Genomic DNA, 11,098 nt, shown 5'->3' with positions numbered 1-11,098 from the left:
TGATTTAGCTATTCGAGCCTAAATTTGATACCTGCTTTATGCAGGTATCAAATTTAGGCTCACATTAGGCTCAATTGCCTAATGCAGGTATCAAATTTAGGCTCACATTAGGCTCAATTGCCTTAAATCACCATTTTTAAGGCACATTAAGGGCATGCATGTGTAGACAAGTGCCCTTAATGAGCCTTAAAAATGGTGATTTTAGGCTAAGTCCACTTAAAAGAAGTACATATAGATGCATCCTCTGTTAGTACATACAGCCAGGTTTATCTTAAACCAGTTTTGGACATTTTGAAAGTAGTTTATGTGTACTGAACTTCTGTTCTGTTACAGGTTTAAACCAGTTTCTGATCACTTAAACCAGTTTATGTGTAACTTCTGTCCCTAGCCAGGAAGCCTGAAGATCAGATCATAATGCAATAGGCTGAATTAAAAGCAAACTTTGGACCTGGGTAGTTGGGGGGGGGGGGGGGGGCAGGAAGCACACATATATTAAGTTTGATGAAAAATGCCATTTTAGGTGTACAAAAATGTATGCAAAATTTCAGGTCAGATTTAGTGAAGAATTTTCACAGAGAAAATGGAAACTTTTTAAAATATTTCATTCTGTATATATTTTAAATGGCATTAATATTTAAGAAAGGATGCAAGAGTTAAACAATAAAAGGGTTAAAAATTCTTGATTAACCTGAAAATACAATCAAATGTTTCATTTCAGGTAAATCCCCAATCCAGTTTTTTTCCTGATGCTCTTTCTGCAGCAAATGATAGAAAAAATCCATTATTTATCCAGCTCTGTTAATAAGTGGAAATGGATTTAGCAATTGTCCGTGTATGTAACGCACAATGTACCACATGCAATAAGCCTGAATATGTTACAAGTCTCAATAGAATTTCCATGCATGATTCACATCTTATTCTTGTGTGTTATTTAAGCTACCTTGCTACAAATTTAGAAAGGTGGAAAGCTTTCTGTTTTCTTTTTTGTAAACAAAACCATTATTATCCATTTGAATTTATAGGGCACTTTATGCCCCAAACCTTGTCCAGCATCTCTCTTGATTATACAGTTGGTCCAATAGAAGATACTGCTGACAAAATAAAACAACCCCCACCACCCCCCAAAACCCACCTTGCCTTTCTAAAATAGGTTCTTTATAACATGTTCCACAAAGGATTTAAAAGTATGCAAAGATAGCAGCAGCTGTCACTTCAACAGTGAATGATCCTGTAACTCTAACTAGAAACCATGCAGATTTGCAAATGACCTTTTTGCAGCTTTCAGATGTTATCTATTTCGATCTACATAATGGGAGGCACACAGATTGAAAATACAATGTGGTTTCAGTCTTTCAGTCATAATAATCATAATACCCTGTAGCTCTTAACACATTTCATTGGTACATCTCAACGTTTTTAAAAAGTTGTTCAGTATCATTACACGTGTTCCACAGGTGATGAAGCAGCAGCCATAGGGAGCCAAAGCCAGGAGACCCCTGATTCCAGGTCCAGTATTCCATCTACATGATTAAGCTCTTTCACAACCTAGCAGAGATGCCCAATCAAAACCCAAATGCTCTAGTGTATCCGTGTAGACAAAAACATTAGGTTTGTACATTATTTTGCTTATGCATTGAAGACTCACTTTAATATGAAACATTAAAAAGATACATGATTTTTAAAATATTACATAGTATAAGCATTAAGTGAGAACAGTACTGACAATCCAAATGGAGTCTCAAGTGTTTGGTAGGAATAAGACTGTTTATTTTGAAGTAACTGATTGTATTTTCTTTGTTTTTTAAAGTGGTCTGAGTTCTACCTTGTTCTTGTTGAGATTTGCTTTAAGGTTGCCTAATCAAGTTGAGCCACATGCCACTGGCAAGTTATCAAACTCAGTTTCCTCTAATAAGAATATGGTCACCTACTCTAACCATGTTTGCCTCAGGGCATATCCTTACCACCTGTGTGGAAAATGGTACACAAACAAGAGAATGGGCATTCTGGGACAGGGAGGGGTTGTGTTGGTGGAAGGGCTGGAGGGTGATGCACCCTGGGAATCTTACCTGGCAGAGTTGCCCTTTGTCAGTTTCAGACAATGCAAAACAGAGCAGCCCTAAGGCTCTGCTCAACTGTTCCAGGAACTGATTCACTGGCGTAACTTTTTGAATCGGGGAGGGGTTGGGGAGGGATTAGTAGGATGCATGTACTCCCATTCTTCCCTTTACAGTGTACCCAAAACCATTCTAGAGCACTTGGGTATCTAATAAACAAATTGTTTCCCACCCATCTCCATTTGTCAATATTCCATCAGAAAATATTGATTAATCTCAACTGAAATGTATTTTCTCTCTTGTCAAGGACTTCTCTGGTCCAGGATGAAATTCCTGATTAAATCCTCCCCAAATCTGCAGTCAGTCCTTGTGAAGTGCAGGGGGTGCCTCGACTACTAGGCTAGCATCTCACACTCTCTCTCTGGCTTTCATTTTTCTCATGAAAAATATTTCATTTTCATTCTTATGTAAAAAGAAAAGACATTTTGGAACTTTTCTTTTTTCCCTTCCTTTTTTCCCCCTTCTTTTTTTACAGAACAGAATTCTTATTTTCTAGCCAGGCCTATCCTAAGTATCAACTCAAGGCCTGACTATCCATCTATTAAGTCAATGGAAAGATTCCTATTGATGTCGTCAGTGGTTAGAACAGACTGCTAACACCTTCTGGAGTCCACTTCTGAAGTCCTTCAATTTACAATTCGTTTAAAGCAGCATATGCATCTATAAAACATTAAGTAATGATTAGTCGAATATAATCCAGGTTGCATATTAAGGTATGGATACTTGCAACAGAGTCCCACTCCAGGGATGGCTGTGATGCCCCTGGAGCCCTCTCAGGTCTTGTCAAATGAGCTCTCTTTTGGGCAATCTCCCCTTCCCCTTTCCTGCCACACCTTGATGTATTTATCTTAGAAAAGGGGAGACTTCTCCAGGGCTCCCCAAGCCCAGTCTCACACTCAGTAACACAGGTATCCATGTACATTGCCTTAAGGGCCAATTACATGGGCTCCATCCTGCTCAATACCCACGCCCATGCCTCACAGAAGTCAAACATACTAATTAAATCATAACTGCCCCTACCGGCTACAGGATCCTAGCTCTGTTTGTCCTTACGCCAGCCCCTCTCTGGGCTATGGACACTCTGGCCCCTGTGGTCTCTGGCTGTGGCCTTCCTGGCCTTCAATCCTTCTCCTTAGACAGTGGCCCCACTCCTACACCAGTTGAGTCCCTTGGGTTCTCCAGCTCCGCCAGTCTTGCTGTGGCCCTTCTTGGCCTTTGACCCTTCCTGATCCCTAGCCATGCTCCTAGGACAGTGACACCTATGCGTATCCAAGGTACCAGCCCTCTTCTCTCTTTCTGAGCCCCCTAGTACCTGCTTCCTCTCTGGTCGCTCCAGCCCCTCTCTGTCTGGGCCAGCTGGGACCTCCTTACCTCCCCTTAGTCCCTTCCACAAACCACCAAATGCCCCTCAGCCCTAAAGCTGCATGCTCTCTGTCCTACCTGCCCTAAGGCTGAACTCCCAGCCCTAAGGCTGCCTGTCCAGCTAAGACATACTTAGTGCAAGCCAGAGTCACTCTCTTAGCAGCTGATTTGGAGCTCCTTCCCATCAGCTACCTGGATAAGACTGCCCACCTACCTCAGGCCCTGGCTTATATATATCTCAAACCCAGTCCTCGCCCCCTCCCTGACCCCCAACAGACAGCTGTCTTCTTTGATTGCTGCCTGAGCTGTTTTTCTACAGCCTTCTCTCCTCTTAAAGTCATAGACATGCTAAGCACCCTGTCACACTGGTATGAAGTAACATCACAGATACTCCATGTATCATTATACACTAATTCCCCTTCCTTGCCCCTCAACACAGTACAAATAATAATTATTAATACACACTTGATTCCATCTTCCATTAATCTGATCCTGTTCTTCCTATTTGCATCAATTATGCATGCTGCCTGCTGACACACACCTAAAATATGCACAAAAAAAGGAAAAATCATTTTCTTTACATGATTTTATCATTTGATAGCAAAATATTTTTTTTATTTTCTTGTCAAAAGTCAGCAGGTAACTTGTAAACAAAACACATCACTTGTCTGTCTTTGTTAGAAAGGCAATCACCCATTATAGACACAAATTAACCTGACTCACACAAACTCAGTATGCTTTGTTTTTATTACTGTAAATTAAATTACATCCAAACAGTAATCATACTTTGCACTTAGATAGCATCTCTCATCCTGAAAGCGTATCTGTAGTATGTAATTAGAGTTTAATTATCTTCATAGGTGATCATACCAAGACTGTAAACTCTTTGGGTTAAGAACTAGCTTTGTTTTGGGTTTCTATAGAACTTTGCACAATGGGGTCCTGGTCCATGATGGGGGCTTCACCATAACACAAATCCTAACTCTGTGTCAATGGCACTTTAGGAAGATGGATTCTTATTTCCATCATAGAAATGGGAGAAGTCAGGCTGAGGGAAGTTAAAGGACAATTTTCTGAAGCTATAATGCAGGTGATTTTTCCTATAGGAATGTAGTTTGGAGCTCCAATGCATGGAGCAGACTCTAATTACTTTTTTAACAGACATGCCTGGGCATGCACGAGCTTGTGTATGCCAGAAGGATGTGCCCACTCCAATGGGCTGGCCAGTGACAATGCAGCTGTATGGGGCTGCACTGTGGTTTCCAGAATCCCACAGGGATATACAGACTAGCAACTAGTAGGGGCTCAAGAAACTATCAGCTGGGAAGCACTGGTAGAAGTGAGCTGCCATTAGTGCTCCTTTTCCAGTTGGACCACCCACATACTTGAAAAGAGGCAGCTGCTGAGGTGGGGAGGAGACTGAGAAGCAAGCATCAGCAGCTCTGATTTTGTAGAAATGAATTGTGTAAGTGTTCTGTGCAATGGCACAGTTCCCACTTGCCCTGAGCTTAGTGGACTCCACCCTTACCCAGAAGGGTTTCCCAGGGAATGTAATCCTGCCTATAAAAAATAGGAAATCCACTTAGTTTCCAAAGATGCTGGCTGTTTGCAAAGCCAGGTCACTTGTTGCTACTTTGCTGCCAAGTACATACGACCCTATCATGGCTCCTTTATCTTGAGAAATGGACACTTTGCAAGACTCTTTGCAATACACAAGCTAGGCAGGTTGGCTGCTGCAAACAACTTTTTATCCATACTCATATGTGCCTTCAATGACTTCCAAAATGCAACCTAACATTTGAGAGGCAGAAGCTTCCTACAGTCAGGTGACAAGTCCCAACAAAGGCAGCACTACACCTGGACCTAAGCCAGTCACTAGCAAAAAGGACTGATGGCACAGTGATGAGCAAAGCCAGCATTAGGACAGTTGCAATTGCCCTGAGTCCTAAGCTGGGCAGGCACTTCCATTCCATTGGCAGCTGTAAAAACTGACCACCAGCTGTTCATTTCAGAGCTGTTATTACTAGGATCATGTGGTAAAGTCAATCTGAAAGCCTAGTACTGAATTTTTTCATGAGGCTCCCAATGGTAAACTGTCTTGGTCAAGAGGATTAGGAACAGAATTTACACATAAACCAGTTTAAGTGATCAGAAACTGGTTTAAACCTATAACAGAACAGAAGTTTGGTACACATAAAACTAGTTTCAAAATGGCTGAAACTGGTTTAAGATAAACCTACTTGAATGTAGTATCAAACTTAACTGATTTAGGTCAAACTGGTTTATGAAACTTCTGTCCCAGACCAAGGTGACTGTTTGATTGGCATGTCTTCCATAGCTGGAAGAATACAAAAAAGATACTTAGTGCCAACAGTACTAGCAGCATTCATATTAAATGAAGCCATCTGGACTGTTTTGCCAACATCAGCGTACTGCCCTATCTTGACTTAGACCCATGATAACTGTGATCAGACCCTGACTCATTAAAAGATAACATTTGGGCTGTGGATCCTAGTAGATTAGATCATCTGGCATTTTTCCTTGTACAGAAAGATGCTTCATGGACAGTGATAAACCTCTACCTTGGTGATTTTTTTTTCAATTGCAGAACTGCCTTTCTGAAGCTAGACAAACACGTTTTATCCTCAAATTTGAATTTGGGTTCTTCACAACAAAATTAATTGGCTATGACCTTTCCATGTCATCTTATTTGATCCCATTTGAAAAATATTTCCTATAAAAACTGAAAGGCAATTATGTGCTCCTGCTTGATTTGTGGTTGTGGCTCTCCTCTCCTAGTTGAAGATTATGCAGCAAGAAAATTGCTGGACCCTAGAATCTTATGTTGTTTATAATGCATTTGTTTACCTCCTACTTTTGCTGCTTGACATTTTCTCCTCTTGTTTCTCCAGAATTGTGATTAACAGAAATGATGACCTGTCAAAATACTGGTGAATGTTAATCAGCAGTGAAATATTTAGCTTGTATTTGTCCTGTCAACCAAAATAAACATACTACTTTAAAAAAAAAAACTAAGGTCAGTCTACCTTCCCTGTGGTTTACTTCCTAAAAAGTTAGCAGTAGTATAAACAGGCTTAATTTTTCAATCTAAAAAAATGTACTTCCTCTAATGTATGTCCAAATGACTAGAAAGTAAAACCAAAAAGGGTTTTAATAGTCTTTAGATATAGAAGAATGACCACAGGAAGTGGTTCAAACCATCTTCAGGAAATGCCAAGCCAGGATTTCTAATGAATAAAATCTAATTGTATAAGATTATTATGTTTCCATGAATAATGAATACAATGGCAAATTCTTTGCAGTAAAACAGTAAGTTTTGTGTTAGAAGTTTTGACAGCTTAAGTTTCCTACTTATCCTCCTTCTGCACATATTGGGCATGTCCAGACAAGCCTGCACATGCCTCTTGCCACATCTCGAAGAAGATTGAGACAGTCTGGTGGCCAGCCTGCCCCTTGCCCCAATACTGCAGCATACTGCCTGCCCTCGCAGGGCAAACAGAGATGCAGGCTGCAGTGACCTGAACCCGGGCTCTGTTCCAGGTAAGTGAGGCGGGGGGGAAGAGGGAGGCTCTGAAGGTGCAGGGGACTGTTGGGGGGGGAGCAGCTTGGGAGGGGTGGGTCCCCTGGCTGCTCCCCTGCAGAGCCCACATGCCTCACCACAGGGCTCCAGTCCTCCTGCACAGCACACGTGTCTCCCCACACAGCCCCAGACCCCTCACACAGCCCACAGCTCATCCACAGCAGCAGTGGCCATTGGGAAGCTTAGAGCCTCCTGGCACAGTGCCCCCCCCCATGCAGCAGGGGGGCAGTGGAGGGGGGGCAGTGCAGCTCAGCCCTGGCTGCCTGGAACCTGGTGTTGCCTCTGCCACATTGCACTGCCCCCCGCTGTGTGGGTGGGCTGTGCCAGGAGGCCCCAAGTGCCCTAATGACTACTGCTGCTGTGGGTCAGCTGTGGGCTGTATGTGGGGGCTGGGGCTGTGTGGAGAGGCATGTGGGTCCTGCAGGGGGCTGGGACCCTGTAAGGGGGTTGGACCCTGTGGGGGGACTGTACTTGTTGAGGGGCAGGGAACCCACCACTCCTGATCAGCCCCCCACACAGTCTCCCCACACCCACAATCCTCCCACCATCCCCCCACATCCCATGCCCTCACACATCCCTCCACACCCACCTACACACCCACCCTCATTCCCCCACACCCCTTCCCACCCCCTCCTGCAAACTCCACATCCCCCCATCACGAACCCATCATGCCCAGCTGCCAAACAGGATGAGACCTGCTGGCAGGAGCTGTGACTGCAGGGGCAGCTGTCCCTACATCCTAGTTAATGAAGGGGTCAGGGGGACCTCTAACTGTTCTCTGATAAACCAAAAGCAAACAGCAAAACATAAAGATATTTAGAATTTATTTTATTATGATGATAGAGACACTGGTAGGCTTCCAAATTGCTTTAACATTGTAAATATATCAATAAAACATTGCTGAACTGATCTCTCTCTCTCTCTCTCTCTATATATATATAGTGGTATTTTCTTTTAATTGTGGAGGAACATGGATTTGATGGGTATTTCAAAGAACGAATTTAGGATTTTTTATCAGAGATTTTGCAGTTTTTAAATAGGGAACACCAGTATTCCTGCTAGTGAAGCAAGTGGCAGGACCCAAGCAGAGGAGCCTACTCAGGGCTGGCACCTGGGAACCAGTTGGAGGTGGCTGACCTCCTGCCACATGGGGCCAGGAAGACATGCTTTGACAATTCAAAGCAGGCCACCAGACTGAGAACCTCTTGCAAGCAATAACTGCCCAGATGGCAGGATGGTGGCACACATGGCAGTAGTGTTGCACAAAGGCTAACTATGCAGCCACAGCTCACAGCAGCTGGCCCTGAGGTGCAGATGCCTCTGCTGCAGCTATGTAGTCCGATCTGGGTCTGGAAGGTGCACAGCCTTGGGGCCACATGCTGTCACAGGTGGTAGCAGGTCATAGCCAGGCAGCAGCCTCCACTGCCAGACTGCTAAAATGGGTGGAGGGTGCAGGGAACTCTCTGTTAGGGCTGCTTCAGCAGTCCACCTGGCACAAGGGGCTAGTGTCTTCAGATACCAGTTAGTCAGGCCCCAGAAGCTCCTGTGTATTTGTATCTTCCTTCTAGAGATTGTGGGCCTCAAGGCCCATCTAGTTAACTAACAGTGCCCACTGTGTAGGGCCAAAGTTTGAAAGATACAAATGATTAAAAAAAAAAATTTTTTTTTAATTTTTTGGTGGGACAACTAAAGAAGAAAAGGGTAGGAGTGATGGGGGGGAGGAGGGGGGGTCAAATGTTCAAAATGTGAAAAGAAGTTCTCCAGAGGGGGACACAGAGCAGAGCCCCCCGGGCTGCACCCACAAGTCCTCAAAGCCATCCAAGTATCTGGTGGATGCTGCCTACTGGTGCTCTGCCCAGCAACGGACACGGACAAGGGAGAGGAAATCAGCCCTGAAGTCTCCAGGCCCCTTCCTGGCCAGAGCCTCCTTCCTGGTCAAGTACAGGGCCCTCTTGGCCAGGGCCAGGAGGAGGTTGACCAGGAGGTCCTGGGACTTGGTGGGGCCACGGATAGGGTGACCAAAAACAAAAAGGTGATATTCAATCAGAACTTCAGGAGGAGGTTCTGGAGGTGGAGGTGGAGTTGGAGGGGCTGCAACCTGGTGCACTTGAGGGTCATGTGCGCCAGGGTCTCCCTCTGCCCACAGAAGGGGCAGGAGACCGAGGTGTCTGTGAAGTTTGCCACATACATGCCCATGACAATGGATCCATGGAGGAGCTGCCAGCTGAGGTCCCCAGTGGCTCGTGGGATGAGGATACAGTACAGAATCAGCCACTGGGGAGCCCCAGCCATACCCTCACTGAGCAGGTCCTGCCACTTGGTGTCTGGGCGGGACGTGAGGGTAGCATGATGAATTGTGTGGTACACAAGCATGTAGAGGTGGTGGTGATGGATGGTGGAAAAGCAGATCAGTCTGGTGTCCTCCAGCCAGTTCAGGTGATGGAGTGGGGAGCACCGTGAGGCTACACAAGGCGCCGGCCCCATGATGACTCTGGTGGGCTGGAGGACATGGGGGAGGGCGGGGACCGCCACCATGCAGGACTTGGTTGACAAGGGCAAGGGCGTCAGGAGGTAGGGCAGATTTTACCTCCTGGACCAGACAGCAGCTTGCACGTATCATGAGTAGACCCATGAGCCAGGACAGCACGCTGGGGTCCACCCACTCCTGCCTATCATAGTCCAGGAGGTCTCCGATACAGGTGACACCAGTCAGGATCAACCTCTGTTGCAACCAGGGTGCCTCTGCTGTCGGCACCTCCAGCTGGAGGTTCGAGAGGAGGGGCTCGATGAGCAGGTCAGAGTCCTGGGTGAGTGTTGCTGGGAACCTGGAGGCACAGACCAGCCTCCAGGCCTGAAGGAGGTCCTGGTAGAACTCCAGCAGCCCGTGCAGGTCCTGCAGGGAGAAGCCCTGCAGGCTGAGGAGCTGCCAATCATATCAGAGGAGGAAGGCATACCCCAGGTGGCGCCATGCCACATGGCTACTGACACAATATAGTACTCCCTGCAGGCAGAACATCAGGACCTGGCTGTGAAGGCAAACCAGGCCCTGGTTGCCATCCCACAAGGGGAGGCTCAGGACCTCCGCAGCAACCCAGTGCTGTCTTGGTCAGAAAAACTCCAGTGCCCATCTCTGGAGCCCTGCCAGGACCTCGGAGGGCACAGGCAGGGTGTGTAAGTAGTACCAGAGCATGGACAGGACCAGCTGGTTCAGCACCAGCACTCTCCCAGGCAGGGAGAGACACCTCAGGAGCCCTGTCCATGCCCAGAGCTGCTCCACCATCCTTGCCTCCAGCTGGTGCCAGTTCTCCCACTGACATTAATGGGTTCAGAAGGATTAGTGGAGGAGTCTGTGGGGGACAAGTAGACCCCCAAGTAGAGCAGCAAGCCTGCACTCCAGCAGATCCCGCAGAGCACAGCCCACCTTCCAGCTGTCAGCCAGGGGCCGGCTGAGGTTGTGGAGGAAATGGGAGGGGCGGGAATGCGGCTAAAGCTCACTGAGCTATAGCCCCACAGGAAAAAAAAAACTGGGAGGGCTATGTTTGGGGAATGTGGGGGAGGGGGAACACACATACAAGTGCTGGGGAGACTCGAGCTGTCTTACTCAGCCACACAACAAACACTAGGGCAAGGGGAGTGAGTCACAGGATTTTCTATACAAGGGCAAAAACACACAGGAAAGGCTGCTGAGGTAGATGTAAATGATGTCTGGAGTGGTGGAGGGGCTTTGTTTGTTGAGGATCAGTCCAGGAGCTCCTCAGGCCTCCAGCCAGGCACTCAGCAGCAGAGCAATAGGCAGGAAAAACAAAGCAGGAGCAGATGCAGAGGCAGCTGTGGGGGAGTACAGAAGCAATCAGTCAATTAGGGAGTAATCCAGTGTAGGTGTGGTGTTGAGTGGTGCAAGGTGGTGCAGCAGGGAATGTCCCTCTCTCCTGAGAGAGGGAAGCAGCAGAACAGATGGTAGCAGTAGCAGCAACAAAAGCAGTGGTGGTAGTAGCCGTTCAGTTCAGCCACTCAGGGTATG

The 11,098-nt window shown here is 46.4% G+C and overlaps 1 long non-coding RNA gene across 1 annotated transcript; it reads right to left on the bottom strand.

Moving 5' to 3' along the window:
• Positions 1-1,715: 1,715 nt before the first annotated feature.
• Positions 1,716-6,409, bottom strand: LOC132249155 (uncharacterized). The gene is made up of 3 exons (XR_009460563.1): positions 6,345-6,409; positions 3,942-4,017; positions 1,716-2,774 (listed from the first exon to the last, which is right to left on the bottom strand). It is a non-coding gene; the product is annotated as an uncharacterized LOC132249155 (long non-coding RNA).
• Positions 6,410-11,098: the final 4,689 nt, after the last annotated feature.

The sequence above is a fragment of the Alligator mississippiensis genome, chromosome 3 (genome assembly GCF_030867095.1).
Source record: "Alligator mississippiensis isolate rAllMis1 chromosome 3, rAllMis1, whole genome shotgun sequence".
Classification (NCBI taxonomy): domain Eukaryota; kingdom Metazoa; phylum Chordata; order Crocodylia; family Alligatoridae; genus Alligator; species Alligator mississippiensis.
The sequence above is the reverse complement of the archived record's forward strand: the minus strand, read 5'-3'. Positions and strand labels throughout refer to the sequence as shown.